This window comes from Gossypium arboreum, chromosome 2 (assembly GCF_025698485.1).
Source record: "Gossypium arboreum isolate Shixiya-1 chromosome 2, ASM2569848v2, whole genome shotgun sequence".
Lineage (NCBI taxonomy): Eukaryota > Viridiplantae > Streptophyta > Magnoliopsida > Malvales > Malvaceae > Gossypium > Gossypium arboreum.
The window spans coordinates 10069026-10085089 of NC_069071.1; the positions used below are offsets into that span (position 1 = coordinate 10069026).

Sequence of the window (16064 nt, forward strand, 5' to 3'; positions counted from 1 at the left end):
GGTGATGGGTTGTGCGCGTAGTATCTGAAATATCTCCTCCTGTAAAGCTTGTGGAAATTCAAGGAACGGGTACCGAACTTCGGCTCTAGCATGCACCGAGGAAGAACACGGTCCTCTAATTCTCTTTGAGGATGGGACCGCGGCCTTTTTTCCTCTTGGTGACGACATAATGTACCTAAAAATATATGAGCATTGATAGAATCCAAGATACATTAGTAGTTAAGCAAGATGCCCAAAACTAGTATATGCTATTTAGTGGCTTAAATAATTCAAATATAGAAAATTTTAAGGAAAATTCTTTACTTGTCTAAAGCAAAATATTACAATATCTATGTAAAGCATGTAAAACACTAATGTAGCAATACAAATTGGAAAAATAAAGTTGAGAAAGTGAACCAAAGGCTGCTGTATGGCGGTGCACGGGCGTGTTGATGTCGAGCACGGGCGTGTGACGCGGGGGTATAGCCGTGTGGAGGAAAAATAGAGGGTCTAGAGAGGGGAAAGTGGGGATTAATGCAAGGGGAATGGATTTCAGGGTGGTTTGAGGGTTGAGGAAGTGAGAATCTTGGGAATGGTGGCCGGAATAAGGATTAAGGAGTGGAGAGGAGGAGTTTTCGGCTAGGGTTTTGAAAGGGGGAAGAAGATGAACAGTGGTTTGTTTATATAGGAGAGGGTCACACGGCCTAGGGCCACGCACGTGTACGTTGAGGGTGAGCCTGTGTTTTTTGAATTTTTCAATTTAGGTCATGCCTGGCTACTGTCCCAAGCCCATGTGTCTTGGGCGTGTGTGGCACACGGCCATGGCGCACGGTAGTGCCTAGCTTTGTTCACTTCTCCCACGTTCGTGTGTTATGCTAGCACGCCCGTGTGTTGTTATACACGGCTGAATGACACGGGCATGTCGCACGCCCGTGTATAAGAAATAGAATCGAGCCTTGTTCCTGGCACGCCCGTGTGTTCCTGTCAAGTTCACCCACGGCCATGTCGCACGGCCGTGGAGATTTATCTCACTCCGTGTTTTGGGGAAATCATGTCATGCTTCAACACGGCCGTATCGCATGGTCGTGTCTCTTCCCTTGTTTGGCCATAGCTTTAGGCACGCCCGTGTGCCTGGCCGTGTGTGCTGAAAAACTTTGCAATTCAAAGACTAAGTTAATTGATTTGAAGTGTGCGAAAATAAAAAATAAAAATAAAGAAATCAAAATATGTTAGTGCTCGGGTTGCCTCCCGAGAAGCACTTATTTATAGTCTAAGCTCAACTTACCTCTCCGTTGAATGATCATGGTGGTTCGAGGAGTTCATACTCCTCATTTCTGTTGTCAATTTTAAAATAATGTTTTAAACGGGTGTTGTTTACCTTAAAAGTGCCGAACTTAGGATGACTCACCTCCACTGTTCTGAATGGAAAAATACTAAGTACCGTAAGAGGGATTTCCTCATTTGGTGTGGTAGTGACGATGTGAGGATCAACGGCATCTAGTAAGACTGCATCGCCGACCTGAAGTTGATTAGGAGAGGTATCGGGCTTGTTTTTGCGTAGTTTCGGTTTATCATGTGTTCTCAATTTGTATTCTCGCCATTTGTCTAGCTCCTTTATCCGTAGTACTCGTTCTTCATGGACGTCTTTGTTCTCTTCATGATAGTAGTGCACTGTCTCTGTTGTCTTTGTTCGAGGAAGTTCCTACAAGTACGATTGGATATTAGTTTTATCATCGACAATTTTTAGAGCATTATCTTGAGTCTTGACTGAGTCGCGTGCTTGGAATGTTACTGCGTCGTCACCTGTACGAAGTGTTAGCTCTCCTGTGCCTACATTAATAATGGTTCTGGCAGTTGCTAAAAATGGTTGTCCTAAAATTAGAGGTACCTCATTATCTTCATCCATATCTAAGACAACGAAGTCTACTGGGTAAATAAATTTATTAATTTTAACGAGAACGTCTTCAATAATACTGTAACACCCCGTACCCGAGTCCGTTACCGGAATCGGACACAAGGTGCACACAGACTTAACTATTTTCACAGTCCATTTAGAAATTTCCAGACTAGCTGGTCACTGCATCACTGTCGCCTTAAAAATCATATCTTGAGTTTCAAAGATCAAAAATTTGTTTCGTAATTTTTCTCTGAAACTAGACTCATATTTCCATCTACAGATTTTTTTCTAGAATTTTTGGTCGAGCCAATTAGTACAGTTTATTAGTTAAAGTCTCCCCTATTCCAGGGTTTGACTAGACTGACCTTCGTACGTTACGAATTGAATATCTCATTGTACAGGGCTTTAATACTGATGTCGTTTGTTTCTATAGAAACTAGACTCAGAGAGGAATCTATACATATATGGCATGACTCCTAATTATCTCTGGTTAATTTACAATGAATTTCCAAAGTCGGAACAGGGGATCCAGAAACAGTTCTGGCCCTGTTTCACGAGAACTTTAATATCTCTTAACATATAACTCATATGACAGTTTCGTTTCTTCCATATGAAAGTAGATTCATTAAAGTTCATTTACATAATTTATTTACTATTTAATACCATTCCTACTATTTTTAGTGATTTTTCACATCCACATCACTGCTGCTGTCAGCATCTGCCTTTAAGGTAGGGTTTACCTATTTCATGATTTCCATGATTCAATTGGCCCTTTTTGCATACATAGCACAAAGTGTGATCATGATTAACCATTCCAATGGCTAATTGTTTCAAAATAATTCCATACCTCATAATGATCAACATACAAACGATTATGGTACTATGCTAAAAACGTATATAAGCCATTTTCGCATGGCTATCCAAGTTTACACAAAACCGAAAGGTACATGACCTTCAACAAAAGGGTAGTCCTATACATGCCATTTCAAAGTTCAACCAAAATTGTACCAAAATGGGGGCTTTGATAGTGTGGGAGACTTCGACTTCCAAAATCCCGAGTCCGATAGCTGACGAGCCAAAATCTATAAACAAAGAAACAGAGAAAACGGAATAAGCAATTTATGCTTAGTAAGTTTGAGCAAGAAGTTCCAGCACAACAAAAGCATAGCATTCATAAAGCTAACGGATAATTTCATATGCACAAATTCTCAATATCCTACTCATTTCACATTCCAACCCCTATGTTCATACATAAGGGACCATCTTAGCCAAATACCGAAACTCATTACTCGATGGCGAATATTATTCAAGGAATCAACTAATTCAAGCACATACGAACATACCTCATTGCTGGAATTTTTCAAGCGTATTAACTGAAAATTTTACAGCAAGATCGCTCATTCTCGAATCACGTACCTTGAAATTTAACCGGATATAACGACTTCGCTCAAATGCCTTGGGACGAAGCCGGTTATAGTGACTTCGCACGAATGCCTTCGGACTTAACCCGGGTTTAGTAACTTGCACAAATGCCTTCAGGCTTAGCCCGGATTTATTAACTCACACGAATGCCTTGGATCCTAGTCCGGATATAGTCACTTAGCACAAAGCCTTGGGACTTAGCCGGACATCATTCAATAACCGAGCACAATTATCAATAAATTATGACACATTCGTATTTCATTTTCATTAGCAAAACTCAAACACAAGGCACTTTTCACACTTGCAATTTCGGCTCAATAGCCACACACAAAGAGCATGATTTTAATTTGCTTTAAACATGATCTAATCAATTCAAATTTAAGCTCTATTACTCAAGAACTTACCTAGGATGTCGTCAAACGATTTCAATGGCTATTCGACCACTTTTTCCTTCCCTTTGTCGGATCTAGTTCCCTTTGCTCTTGAGCTTAATTTAACAAATAAATCTATTTAATCATTTGAGCATCGAAGAGGAATACAAGGTACTTAGCCAATATATATACTCATTAGGCATCAAAGTCGCATGTATGCGAAATCATGAATCGAACTCAACACATTAGTTAATATTCCTCTTAGCGAATTTTCTAAGCCAAGAATAGGCATCAATATGCTTGCCTCTAACCGAATGCATGCACACCAATTTCCCCTCATGTGGCGAATATGCATGTCCATGTTGAGGCCAATTATACACTTAATACCACACAAAAACAGCATACATTTTACTAACTAACGCATTACATATCGTAGCTCAATACACATCTCTCATTTACTTCATAACGGAAACATCATCACAAGCAAATATACACCTTGAAATAGTATATATGTCATACCAATACATCATGTACAAACATATATACATATATATATGCTAGAGCCGAATCTCAAGTTGATTGTAACTAAACATGAACAAAATTTCAAAACACAAATCTTACCTTCCATGCAATGAGCATAAATCACACTTTTGGATGTACCATGGCCGAATACATCACAACACCATAATTTTGGTCATGATTAAACAAAGAACTTAATGTCTTACTCAAAAATACTAAAAAGAAAGTCCAAGAGCCATCAATCCCCCATCACATATATCATTAGCAAGCTTCATATTTAACATGCAATGGCATTAACACAAAATCCACCTTGGCCAAATACCATCCCCATGATATAACAAAGGTTTGAACCATGGGCTAACAAGAGCATCAAGCTATCAACTAAAAACATGCATGAATCTCATGGCACAACCTCAAACATACCTTAATCTTGATGCAAGTATAGCCAAACCTCTTCCTAATCCTCTTCCAAACCAAGCATGAAGCAAAATTCCTCCTTCCCTTTAGTATTTTCGGTCAAGAGAGAATGAAAATGGATGAACAAATTTTTTCTTTTCTCTTCCTCAATACACTGCAATGGGGCATGCATGAGACCATTTTTTTCTTTTTCCATTTCTTTATTACCCATGCTCATTAATTTATTTTTTCACCCATGATTCACCAACAAAACATGTCTATGACATGTTTTGCCCATATTCTTTGTCATGGCGGCCATCACTTGTAAAAAGAGGGTATTTGACATGCAAGGCCATTGTTTTGCATGCATGCTTTAATTAGTCATCACACATTCCCCATCATACTTTCAAAGTTTTCTACTAGGTCCTTTCTAGTGAAATTCACATTTATAACTCTAAATTAAAGCATCAAAAATGTCACACATGAGTTAACACATATTATAGGCATCAAAATAAATATCAAATTATTTTTATGCCTCGGTTTTTGTGGTCCTGAAACCACATTCCGACTAGGGTCGTTTTAAGGCTGTCACAACCCTCCCCCACTTAAGAAATTTTTGTCCCCGAAAATCTTACCGGTAAATAGATTTGGGTATCGCTCTTTCATAGAGTTCTCGGGTTCCCAAGTAGCTTATTCTATTCCGTGTTTGAGCCATAATACTTTCACTAGCGGAACCCTTTTGTTTCGCAACTCTTTTACTTCACGAGCTAGGATACGAATCAGTTCTTCTTCATAACTCATATCGACTTGAATTTCAACCTCTGATGGACTAATTACGTGCGATGGATCAGATCTATAGCGTCAAAGCATTGAAACATGGAAGACGTTGTGAATCTTTTCGAGTTCAGGGGGCAAAATCAAACGATACGCAACTGGGCCAACTCGTTCAGAGATTTCGTACGGCCCAATGAATCTCGGGCTCAACTTGCCCTTACGGCCAAATCTGAGTATCTTTTTCCAAGGCGAAACTTTAAGAAACACTTTATCTCCCACCTGATACTCAATGTCCTTTCGTTTCAAATCCGCATACGATTTCTGACGATCTGTGGTCGCCTTCAGACTTTCACGGATTACCTTTACCTTCTGTTCAGCATCTTTAATCAAATCCACTCCAAAAATTTTGTTTTCATCGAGCTCGGTCCAAAACAATGGTGTACGGCATTTACGCCCGTACAAAGCCTCGTAAGGCGCCATCTTAATACTTGATTGAAAACTATTGTTGTAAGCGAATTCAATCAAAGGTAGATACCGTTCCCATGAACCACTGAATTCGAGGATGCAACATCTCAACATATCCTCAAGTATCTGAATTATCCGCTCAGATTGACCATCGGTTTGAGGGTGAAAGGCGGTGCTGAAATGCAACTTGGTACCCAAAGCTTCTTGCAATTTCTTCCAAAATCGCGAGGTGAACCTCGGATCTTTATCCGACACAATGTAAATCGGTACCCGTGTAATCTCACAATCGAGAAACGTACAATTCAGCTAGTTTATCCAATGAAAAATCCGTGCATACGAGGATAAAGTGAGCCGACTTAGTCGGTCTATCAACAACAACCCAAATCGCATCCTTCTTACTTGCGACAATGGCGATCGGACACAAAGTCCATTGTGACTCTTTCCCATTTCCACTCGGGTATCGTAATCGGCTGAAGTAATCCTGAAGGCACTTGATGTTCCGCTTTCACTTGTTGACATATTAAACATCTCGAAACAAAGTCGGAGATGTCTCGTTTCATACCATGCCACCAAAACCGACGTTTCAAATCATTGTACATCTTCGTACTCCCCGGGTGGATTGCCATTCGGCTACAATGGGCTTCATTCAGAATTATCGAAATAAGTTCCGAATTCTTTGGAACACACAGACGGCTTCTAAACCTCAAACAATCGTCATCATCAATTTGAAACTCTGATTCCTTGATCGGAACACACTCAGCCCGTTTTGCAACCAACTCATCGTCGACTTTCTGAGCTTCACAAATTTGATGAGTCAATAATGGTTTGGCCTTTAATTCGGCTACTAACACATTGTCGGGTAGAATAGACAAGTGTACATTCATTGATCGTAAAGCAAACAGTGATTTTCGGCTCAAGGCGTCCGCAACCACATTAGCCTTTCCCGGGTGATAATCAATGACAAGCTCATAATCTTTTAACAACTCGAGCCAACGTCTTTGTCGCAGATTTAAGTCTCTTTGAGTCATCAAATATTTGAGACTTTTGTGATCCGAATACACATGGCACTTCTCACCAAATAAGTAATGTCGCCATATCTTTAAAGGCGAATCGATGGCGACCAATTCGAGATCATGGGTGGGATAATTTTTCTCATGTGGCTTTAATCGTCTCGACGCGATAGGCCACAACTCGACCTTCTTGCATCGATCGCAACCTAACCCAAGTAGGGAGGCGTCACTATAGATGACAAACTCTTTGCCGATTCGGCCGTACTAGTCTTTGGAGCTTCCGTCAAATGAGTTTTCAATTGGTCAAAACTTTTCGACACTTTTCTCGTCCATTCAAACTTGACATCTTTACGAAGTAGTTTCGTCATGGGTGTGGCTATCATCGAGAATCCTTTTACAAACCGTCGGTAGTAACCAAGTCCCAAAAAGCTCGAACCTCGGTAATATTTCTCGGGCTTCCGTTAAGTATGGCTGAAATTTTACTCGGGTCGACTCGAATACCGATCGCAGATACCACATGGCCCAAGAAGCTAACCTCGCTTAACGAAACTCACACTTGCTGAACTTAGCATATAGTCGCTTATCCCGTAAAATTTGCAACACTAATCTCGGTGCTCGCATGTTCGGTCTCATCTCTTGAATAGACCAAGATGTCGTCAATGAACACAACTACTGAACCGATCCAAATACGGTCGAAGATCCGATTCATCAAATCCATAAATACCGCGGGGCATTAGTGAGCCCAAACGGCATCACTAAGAACTCGTAGTGACCATATCTTGTTACAAGGCGGTTTGGGTATATCCGAATCTCGGATTCATGAATCGATAATAGCCCGATCTCAAATCTATTTTTGAGAACACCGAGGCTCCTTCAGTTGATCGAACAAATCATCGTCTGCTGTAATGGATATTTGTTCTTTATTGTCACCTTATTAAGTCGACGATAGTCGATGCACAACCTCATGGTTCCGTCTTTCTTTTTCACAAACAACACTGGTACACCCCAAGGTGAAAAACTCGGGCGAGCAAAACCTCTATCCACCAACTCTTGCAACTGAGCTTTCAACTCCTTTAATTCCGTTGGTGCCATACGATACGGAGCTATCGAAATCGGTGTGGTCCCAGGTACAAGCTCAATACCAAACTTTATCTCCCGAACAGGTGGCAAACCCGGTAATTCTTCGGGAAAAACATCTGGGTAATCACAAACCACCGGCACAGATTCGGATTTTATTTCTAACTCCTTATCATCAAGTACATACGCAAGGTATGCTTCGCACCCCTTTCTTACATATTTTTGGGCCAACATTGATGATATTACAGCTGGCAACCCCTTTAAGTCCGTAGACTCAACTCGGATCATCTCATTATTTGCGCACCTCAAATCAATAGTCTTGCTTTTGCAATTCACAACCGCATCATGCACGGTCAACCAATCCAACCCAAGAATAACATTAAATTCATCGAACGGAAAAAGCATCAAGTCCGCGGAAAACAGAACCTCGAATTACTAGGGACATTTCTTACACACTTTGTCGACCAAAGACGTAACGACCCAAGGGATTTGACACCGAATTACGAACTCAGTAGACTCAATAGGTAAAGTCTTACTGGATGCTAAGGTTTCGCATATATAAGAATGAGTAGAACCAGGGTCAATCAAAGCAATCACATTAGTATCAAAGAGAGTGAAAGTACCGGTAATAACATCTGGAGAGGAAGCATCCTCGCGTGCGCGTATAGCATAAGCCCTAGCAGGAGCGCGAGCCTCGAGATCTAGTCGTAACATCTCTAGATCCTCTCGACCACCACTAGCATTGCCGTATTTCTAGACGGTCTACCTCGGCGGGTAGCACCCGATTCCCACTCGATCTACATTCATTCGGACAACCTCGGGCAATCTTTAATGAAGTGGTCAACTGATCCGCACTTGTAACAGAGCGATCACGGAATCTACAACTTCGAATGCCATTTGCCACAATCATCGGCACTCCGTTCTCTCTCGACGATCATTTCCACCATGGCGATCGAAGTGACTCGTGTGGTCACGAGGGTCGATCGTGATCTCGTCTAGAAAAGCCCGAAGTGTCTCTAGACCGGCCTAAGCCATCTCTAAATTTCTTTGATGATCGTGGGAAGGGCTTCCCAAGACCTCTTCTGAAACTCCCTTGCTCCCACTTCACTTTTCTTTTCTCCATCTTGAGCTCCTCGGCTTTGCACGCTCGCTCGACAAGAGCGACAAACTCTCAGTTTCAAAATGCCAACATACGACTTTATATCATCATTCAGTCCATCTTGAGCGTTTACATCACGACTTCAAGAAATGCATTCTAGCAGCGTCTGGTGAGCCTCACAAATTTTCGTTCATAGTCGGTAACCGACATGGAACCTTGTTTAAGTTCGAGAAATTCCTTCCGTTTTTGATCCATAAATCTCTGACTGATATACTTTTTCCGAAACTCAGTTTGGAAAAACTCCCAAGTTACTTGCTTTCGGGGCACAACAAAAGTCAGAGTACACCACCAATAGTAGGCAGAATCACGTAGCAAGGAGATAGTACACTTTAGGCATTCATAGGGTGTACAAGATAGCTCATCGAAAATGCAGGATAGTGTTGTCCAACCAAAATTCAGCTTGCTCGGCATCGTCGCTATCTCGTAGCTTTAAATTCAGTAGCCCCATGTTTTGGATTCATCAGCTGGGGCTTATTCGACCTTATTTGGTCGATTACGAGAGCATTGTAGGTGCGGGGTCGTATGAGTTGGGAATGGAGGTTGTGGAATAGTTGTTAGTTCGAATGTATTGGTTGAACCAATCATTCATCACGCTATAAAAGCTTGCCTAGCCTCATCATTCGGATTGCTAGCAACAGTGAGAGTCCGCCGGCACCGTCCCTTGTGCGGGGAGCAGCGCCACACTCTCCACATCATCGCTATCGCTTTCGGTTGGGATCGGGATCCATTACTATAATTAAACACAAATTCAAACGTCAGAAATCACCACACTATCAATTAATCACATAATGGCATGTATAGCTAGACCCAAACGTATTACGGTAGTCCTAGAATCGACTAAACTGTAGCTCGATACCAATAAAATTGTAACACCCGTGCAGAGTCCGTTCTGGAATCGGACACAAAATGCACACAGACTTAACTATTTTCACAGTCCATTTAGAAATTTCCAGACTAGTGGTCAATTGCATCACTTATAGCCTTAAAAATCATATCTTGAGTTTGAAGCTCGAAAATTTGTTTTGTAATTTTTCCCTGAAACTAGACTCATATGTCCATCTACATATTTTTTCTATAATTTTTGGTCGAGCCAATTAGTACAGTTTATTAGTTAAAGTCTCCCCTATTCCAGGGTTCGACTACACTGACCTTCATGTGTTACGAATTGAATATCTCCTTGTACAGGGATTTAATACTGATGTCGTTTGCTTCTATAGAAAATAGACTCAGAGAGGAATCTATACATATATGGCATGACTCCTAATTATCTCTGGTTAATTTACAATGAATTTCCAAAGTCGGAACAGGGGATCCAGAAACCGTTCTGGCCCTGTTTCACGAGAACTTTAATATATCTTAACATATAACTCATATGACCGTTTCGTTTCTTCCATATGAAAGTAGATTAATCAAATTTCATTTACATAATTTATTCACTATTTAATACCATTCCTACTATTTTTAGTGATTTTTCATATCCACATCATCTGCTGCTGTCAAGATTCCGCCTTTAAGGTAGGCTTTACCTATTTCATGATTTCCATGATTCAATTGGCCCTTTTGCATACATAGCACAAAGTGTGATCATGATTAACCATTCCAATGGCTAATCGTTTCAAAACAATTCCATACCTCATAATGATCAACATACAAACGATTATGGTACTATGCTAAAACGATATATAAGCCATTTTCGCATGGCTATCCAAGTTTACACAAAACCGAGAGGTACATGACCTTCAACAAAAGGGTAGTCCTATACATACCATTTCAAAGTTCAACCAAAATTGTACCAAAATGGGGGCTTTGATAGTGTGGGAGACTTGACTTCCAAAAATCCCGAGTCCGATGGTGACGAGCCAAAATCTATAAACAAAGAAACAGAGAAAGCGGAATAAGCAATTTATGCTTAGTAAGTTTGAGCAAGAAGTTCCAACACAACAAAAGCATAGCATTCATAAAGCTAACGGATAATTTCATATGCACAAATTCTCAATATCCTACTCATTTCACATTCCAACCCCTATGTTCATACATAAGGGACCATCTTAGCCAAATACTGGAAACTCATTACTCGATGGCGAATATTATTGAAGGAATCAACTAATTCAAGCACATACGAACATACCTCATTGCTGGAATTTTTCAAGCGTATTAACGAAAATTTTACAGCAAGATCGCTCATTCTCGAATCACGTACCTTGAATTTAACCGGATATAACGACTTGCTCAAATGCCTTGGAATTAAGCCCGGTTATAGTGACTTCATACGAATGCCTTGGGACTTAACCCGGGTTTAGTAACTTGCACAAATGCCTTGAGCTTAGCCCGATTTATTAACTCGCACGAATGCCTTCGGATCCTAGTCCGGATATAGTCACTTAGCACAAAGCCTTGGGACTTAGCCGGACATCATTCAATAACCGAGCACAATTATCAATAAATTATGACACATTCAGATTTCATTTTCATTAGCAAAACTCAAATACAAGGCACTTTTCACACTTGCAATTTCGGCTCAATAGCCACACACAAAGAGCATGATTTTAATTTGCTTTAAACATGATCTAATCAATTCGAATTTAAGCTCTATTACTCAAGAACTTACCTAGGATGTCGTCGAGCGATTTCAATGGCTATTCGACCACTTTTTCCTTCCCTTTGTCGGATCTAGTTCCCTTTGCTCTTGAGCTTAATTTAACAAATAAATCGATTTAATCATTTGAGCATCGAAGAGGAATACAAGGTACTTGGCCAATATATATACTCATTAGGCATCAAAGTCGCATGTATGCGAAATCATGAATCGAACTCAACACATTAGTTAATATTCCTCTTAGCGAATTTTCTAAGCCAAGAATAGGCATCAATATGCTTGCCTCTAACCGAATGCATGCACACCAATTTCCCCTCATGTGGCGAATATGCATGTCCATGTTGAGGCCAATTATACACTTAATACCACACAAAACAGCATACATTTTACTAACTAACGCATTACATATCATAGCTCAATACACATCTCTCATTTACTTCATAACCAAACATCATCACAAGCAAATATACACCTTGAAATAGTATATATGTCATACCAATACATCATGTACAAACATATATACATATATATATGCTAGAGCCGAATCTCAAGTTGATTGTAACTAAACATGAACAAAATTTCAAAACACAAATCTTACCTTCCATGCAATGAGCATAAATCACACTTTTGGATGTACCATGGCGAATACATCACAACACCATAATTTTGGTCATGATTAAACAAAGAACTTAATGTCTTACTCAAAAATACTAAAAAGAAAGTCCAAGAGCCATCAATCCCCATCACATATATCATTAGCAAGCTTCATATTTAACATGCAATGGCATTAACACAAAATCCACCTTGGCCAAATACCATCCCCATGATATAACAAAGGTTTGAACCATGGGCTAACAAGAGCATCAAGCTATCAACTAAAAACATGCATGAATCTCATGGCACAACCTCAAACATACCTTAATCTTGATGCAAGTATAGCCAAACCTCTTCCTAATCCTCTTCCAAACCAAGCATGAAGCAAAATTCCTCCTTCCCTCTAGTATTTTCGGTCAAGAGAGAATGAAAATGGATGAACAAATTTTTTCTTTTCTCTTCCTCAATACACTGCAATGGGGCATGCATGAGACCATTTTTTTCTTTTCCATTTCTTTATTACCCATGCTCATTAATTTATTTTTTCACCCATGATTCACCAACAAAACATGTCTATGACATGTTTTGCCCATATTCTTTGTCATGGCCGGCCATCACTTGTAAAAAGAGGGTATTTGACATGTAAGGCCATTGTTTTGCATGCATGCTTTAATTAGTCATCACACATTCCCCCATCATACTTTCAAAGTTTTCTACTAGGTCCTTTCTAGTGAAATTCACATTTCTAACTCTAAATTAAAGCATCAAAAATGTCACACATGAGTTAACACATATTATAGGCATCAAAATAAATATCAAATTATTTTTATGCCTCGGTTTTTGTGGTCCTGAAACCACATTCCGAATAGGGTCGTTTTAAGGCTGTCACAAATACCCTTAGGAAATCTAACTATTTTGTCAGCCAATTGTATGCTCATCCTAGTCTGTTTGGGTTTACTGAGACCTAGTCGTTTAAACATTTTATATGGCATAACATTTATACTTGCCCCTAGATCAACTAAAGCATTATTCACAGATAGACTACCAATTAAGCAAGGAATTGTAAAACTCCCTGGATCTTTCAATTTGTTAGGTAGCTTATTCTTTAGAATAGCTGAGTAGACTGCATTGAGTTCCACATGTGATGTAGTGTCTAATTTCCTTTTATTGCTCAAAAGTTCCTTTAAGAATTTTGCTGAGTTGGGCATCTGCGAAAGAACTTCGATAAAGGGTAAGTTAATATGTAATTTCTTGAAGAGTTTGACAAACTTACCGAATTGTTCTTCTGTTCTATCTTTCGTCATCGCTTTAGGATATGGCACACGAGGTTCATGATTTGTACTTACCTATTTGGGATCGTTATTATTTACCTCTTCTCGTCCTTTGTTCATCGCGTTGTCTTGCTGTATTTCTGGCTCAGGTGTAATGAATCATTCCGTATCTTGAGTGCTAATTGCATTGAGGTGTTCCCTCGGATTAGGTACAGTATTACTTGGTAGGCTACCTTGTGGTCGTTCGAAGATTAGTTTGGATAGCTGGCCTATCTGAGTTTTGAGTCCTTGGATCGATGCTTGCTGATTCTTAAGTGCTGTCTCGGTATTTTGGAAACGGGTTTCTGACACCGAGATGAATTTAGAAAGCATCTCTTCAAGGTTTGGTTTTTTCTCCTGTTGATGAGGTGGCTGTTGAAAACCCTAAGGATTTTGTGGCTTTGGATTTCCTTGACCTCCCCAGGAAAAATTTGGGCGGTTCCTCCAACCTACATTATAAGTATTACTGTATGGGTTATTTTGAGATCTAAAGTTATTATTACCCATATAGTTGACTTGTTCCTCTTCAGTTGTGGGATTGAAGGATTGATATTTTGTATGTATACCTCCTCCGCTTGAGTCACACCTCATTACTGGATGTACCTACGTAGAAGCAAGAAAATTATCAATCTTTTTATTGAGAAGTTTTACCTGATTAGAGAGCATGGTGACTGAATCGTTGTTATAGACGCCGGCTATTTTTGTTGGCTTTGTCCTCATAACTTGCCACTGATAGTTGTTCAGTGACATCTCCTCTATAAATTCATAGGTATCTTCCGGTGTTTTATTATTGATGGTTCCGCCAGCAGCTGCGTCAATCATTTGTCTTGTCGAAGGATTCAAACCATTGTAGAACGTTTGAACTTGCAGCCAAAGCAGTAACCCATGGTGAGTGCACCTTCTCAGTAAGTCCTTGTATCTCTCCCATGCATCGTAAAGTGTTTATAAATCCATCTGCACAAAATAAGAGATATCATTACGCAATTTAGCCGTTTTAGCCGACGAAAAATATTTTAGTAAAAATTTCTCGGTCATTTGTTCCCAAGTAGTGATAGACCCTCGTGGTAACAAGTTCAACCACTGTTCAGCTTTGTTTCTCAGTGAAAAGGGAAATAACCGAAGACGAATGGCATCATCAGAAACGCCATTGATTTTGAATGCATCACAAAATTCAAGAAAATTTGCCAAGTGCGTGTTGGGATAGTCATCCTGCAAACCATCAAACTGAACATATTGTTGTATCATCTGAATTGTGTTAGGTTTTAGTTCGAAATTATTCGCAGCAATAGCAGGTCTAACTATACTAGACTCAATTCCTGTTAAAAAAGGTTTAGTATAATCATACATAGTACGTGGAAAAGGATTTTGATTAGCTGCAATTGCAGGACGCAGCTGATTTCCTGGGTTTTCGGCCATCTCTTCGGTTGGGGGTTGGGTATCGTCTTCTCGCTCGTTCTCTATGTATCGTAAACTACGCCTTATTTCTCTTTGATCTCTACGAACTGTGCGATCGATTTCTTTGTCAAAGAGTAATGGTCCTGATGGGTTTCTTCTAGTCATAAACTATAAAAACCTGCCAAGAGAGAGAAAAAAAGTAATTTAATAAATAATAAAATAAAATAAAATTGCAAGAAAAAAATAAATGGCTAAAGTAATAAAAATTTAGTGTTCCTAATATTTCTGTTCCCCGGCAACAGCGCCAAAAACTTGATCGCGTGATTCGTAACAAGTAATAAATATTTATAATGAAGATCAAACCTAGACTAACTATTACCACGACGAAAAGGCAAGCGCAACTATCGAACAATAGTATAGTAATGGCAAGACCAGGATATTGTACCCAAGGGAACCAAAAGTACTAGTAATAACTATCTTTTTATTATCTAGCCTAAGAATAAAAGGGTTTGTTTTAATTAACTAATTGTTTAAACTAATTAACTGATTTAATTAAAGCAAAGAAAAAATTTGGAAAAAGACTTGAAGAAAAGCAATTGATAAAGACGACACCCAAGGAGGAATCCACCAAGATTTCACTTGTTATCTGACTCTGAACCAGACGATTTATTAATTTGACTTGATCCGTGAGACTCCCTAACCTATGTTATTATCCCTTTCGAGACTAATAATGCCTAACCCTAAGTTAAATTAATCAAAATTTCTTTCTTAATTAAAACCCCTAGGGAAGCAGTAAATCACTCAATGGACTCCCATATTAGGTTTCACCCTAATCCGTCAAAATCTCGTAACCCTATTTCTAGGCGTTCGATCAACTCTGCTTAATTATGCCAAGTCTACTCTTAGGCAGGGTCTATTCCTCCTCTGCATAAGCACATCAAATCATGAATTAATTCCCGAAATATTAACTCAAGCATTTAGAACACATAATTAAGATCAAATCAAGTATTTATCATATAGTTCAGATAATAATAACAAGATCCGTCATAGGTTTTATCCCCCTTAGGTATCTAAGGGGTTTAGTTCATAATAAAATAAGA

The 16064-nt window shown here is 39.4% G+C and overlaps 1 non-coding gene across 1 annotated transcript; it reads left to right on the forward strand.

The window, feature by feature from the left end:
- Window positions 1–14449: 14449 nt before the first annotated feature.
- Window positions 14450–14556, forward strand: LOC128290055 (small nucleolar RNA R71). Its single transcript, XR_008279696.1, has one exon. It is a non-coding gene; the product is annotated as a small nucleolar RNA R71 (small nucleolar RNA).
- The last annotated feature ends 1508 nt before the right edge of the window (window positions 14557–16064 follow it).